This window comes from Mirounga leonina, unplaced genomic scaffold (assembly GCF_011800145.1).
Source record: "Mirounga leonina isolate KUSES-001 unplaced genomic scaffold, KU_Mleo_1.0 Mir_94915, whole genome shotgun sequence".
Lineage (NCBI taxonomy): Eukaryota > Metazoa > Chordata > Mammalia > Carnivora > Phocidae > Mirounga > Mirounga leonina.
Genome location: NW_023270864.1, coordinates 7,794 through 10,924, shown reverse-complemented (window position 1 = coordinate 10,924; position 3,131 = coordinate 7,794). Strand labels below are relative to the sequence as shown.

The following is a 3,131-nucleotide window of genomic DNA, read 5'->3' as shown; positions in this document are numbered from 1 at the left end:
GCAGGTAGTCCCCTCAAAGGGGGACCAGCCATGTGAGGCAGTTGGACAAGACTTCCAATGTTTTGGGGCCAGGGAGATGTAGACCTGGACCCAGAAGCTCACACCCTTGGATTCAAGGCTGGGGCCTAAGCAAGCCCCCTTTTTCCAGGGGTCATCTTTCCCCTTCCCTGCCCATGGGCTGAACCTGATTCCTGATCTGGGGAGTTCGAGGGTGACCCCTCCTAGGAATACCAGTGGTTTACTGATGGACCTTGTCATCCAGAGGCCCAGTAGCCTTCAAGGGAGGACCCTATAGGGGGTAGAGACAGCTCTGTTGGGGACCAGCGACAGCCCACTCAAAGTAAAGTGGGGCAGCTGGCCGGCCCTGCTGATTCTACCCAGTCTGTAGGACATAGAAACACGGGCTGTGCCCAAAGGTGCTCAACTCATGGCAGGTGGGGACAGAACCTGCAGGGGGACAGCTAGGGGAGGGCACCTGCAGGGTTTGCCCAGGAGCTCAGCACAGGGGGAGTGTTCCTGGCTCCAGCATGCTGACTGTGCGGCTGCATGGGTTTCCAGCCTCCCAAGCCTCAGGCTCCCCTTTGTAAGATGGGGCGCTGATGGCCCCCATCCCTGGGATCAGAAGGTAGGGAGGCCCTGCCAGCAGATTCACTCAGGACAGGTCAGGAGGTGGCTGTTGCTTAAAGCAGCCCAGGGCCTGTCCCCATGAAGAAGGTGCACACGTCCATGACCCCCAGCTCTGGGGTCCTGCTGCCAGCCTCTGGCAGTGACCCTCTTCCTGCCCTGTCCCCTGCCTCTGTGGATACGGGGTCTTCCTGGAGCTGTTCCTGCAGAATCACTTCATGGTGGACACAGGGTCATCTACTATGTCTTCACCAACCAGCTGGTTGCTGTGTCCCGTGTGCCCCTCCAGGAGCACTGAAGGGTGGTGGTTCTTGAGGTCCGCAGTGCCCCACACTGGCAGGATGTGTCCATGCAGCACATGGCCATCATGAGCTGCTTCTATGAGGAGCGCTTCCTCTATGAGGTGGATGACATGGTGTGCGGGGATGTGGACATGAAGTTCTGTGACCACGTGGGCATGGAGATCCTGTCCCCCCTCTTTGGCACCCTGCACCCCGGTTTCTACTGGGTGGCCTGTGAGGACTTAAGCTACGAGCGCTGGTCCCAGTCCCAGGCCCACATCCCCAAGGACCAGGGTGACTTCTACTACATGGGGGCCTTTTTTGGGGGGTTGTGGCAGAGGTTCACCCACTGACCTCAGCCTGTCACCAGGTGATGGTGGTCAACTGGGCCAATGGGATCGAGGCCATGTGGTACGATAAGAGCCACCTGAACAGGTACCTGCTGGACCACAAGCCCACCAAGGTGCTGTCCCTGGAGGACCTGCGGGACCCACAGCTGCTGGGCTGGCCCCGGGTCATGAAGAAGCTGAGATTTGGGCCATGCCCAAGAATCACCAGGACACCTGGAACTCATGAGGGGCTGTCCCCGTCTCCAGCAGGGGGTGCTGACTTCAGCGGAGCCATCAGAGCAGGTTCCTACTTCTGTCCCCTCGAGGGACACTGTGGAGTCCAGTACTGTCTGCACGGGCACGTCCAGCGCCCCAGCCGCACCTGCTCACAGGAGGCCTGCCTGGGGATACAGTGTCCTCTCTTTGCGTTCACTACATTTTCTTCACTTCTGGGTCATTTGCAGCTGTGAACGGCTCCAGTTTTATGTCAGATGTTTTTCTGTGTTAATGCTGAGCAACCATTTTTAAAAAGAACAATTGAGGGAAAAGGTTTTCTCCCTGGTTCTAGACAGACACCACCTGGTGGGGCTGGGAGCAGCCCTCTAGCAGCCGTGGAGGCAGAATGGCGTCTGGACGGGTCTTCCCTCCCAGTCCTTGCACCTTGCCATGGCCATGGGGCTTCAGGGTCAGGGTTGCACCGAGCCACCTCTCAGAACCCCGGTGCCCTCACCGCCAGAGGCCTTGGCCGTGACCGCTAGCTCAGCCTCCAGGAGCATGGAGCCCTCTGGGTTATTTCCACTTCCTGCCGTGGATTTATTTTTTATTTATTAATTTTATTTAATTTTTTAAATTTAAATTCATTAACCAACATATAGTACATCAGTAGATTTTGATGTAGTGTTCAGTGATTCATTAGTTGCCTATAACACCCAGTTCTCATCACAACATGTGCCCTCCTTAATACCCGTCACCTAGTTACCCCATCCCCCCACCCTCCTCCCTTCTGTAACCCTCAGTTTGTTTACCGGAGTCCAGAGTCTCTCATGGTTTGTCTCCCTCTCTGATTTCTTCCTGTTCAGTTTTCCCTCCCTTCCCCTGTAGTCCTCTGTGCTATTCCTGACATTCCACATATGAGTGAAACTATATGATAATTGTCTTTCTCTGATTTATTTATTTCACTTAGCATAATCCCCTCCCATTCCATCTATGTCAATGTAAATGGTAGGTATTCATCCTTTCTGACAGCTGAGGAATATTCCATTGTACATATATACCACATCTTCTTTATCCATTCGTCTGTTGAAGGGCATCTCGGCTCCTTCCACAGTTTGGCTATTGTGGACATTGCTGCTATGAACATTGGGGGGCAGGTACTCTTCTTTTCATTACATCTGTATCTTTGGGGTAAATACGCAGTAGTGCAATTGCTGGGTAATAGGGTAGTTCTGTTTGTAACGTCTTGAAGAACCTCCATACTGTTTTTCAGAGTGGCTGTACCAGCTTGCATTCCCACCAACAGTGTAAGAGGGTTCCCCTTTCTCCACATCCTCACCAACATTTGTTGTTTCCTGCCTTGTTGATTTTTGCCATTCTAAGTGGTGTAAGGTGGTATCTCAATGTGGTTTTAATTTCTTTTTCCCTGATGGCTAGTGATGTGGAGCATTTTTTCATGTGTCTGTTAGCCATTTGTATGTCTTTGGAGAAGTGTCTGTTCATGTGTTCTGCCCATTTCTTGATTGGATTATTTGTTTTTTGGGTGTTGAGTTTGAGAAGTCCTTTATAGATCTTGGATGCCAGCCCTTTATCTGTAATGTCATTTGCAAATATCTTCTCCCATTCCATGGCTTGCCTCTTAGTTTTGTTGACTGTTTCCTTTGCTGTGCAGAAGATTTTTATC

The 3,131-nt window shown here is 52.3% G+C and overlaps 1 pseudogene; it reads left to right on the top strand.

The window, feature by feature from the left end:
- The first annotated feature begins 797 nt into the window (after nucleotides 1–797).
- Nucleotides 798–2,080, top strand: LOC118006154 (annotated as a pseudogene).
- The last annotated feature ends 1,051 nt before the right edge of the window (nucleotides 2,081–3,131 follow it).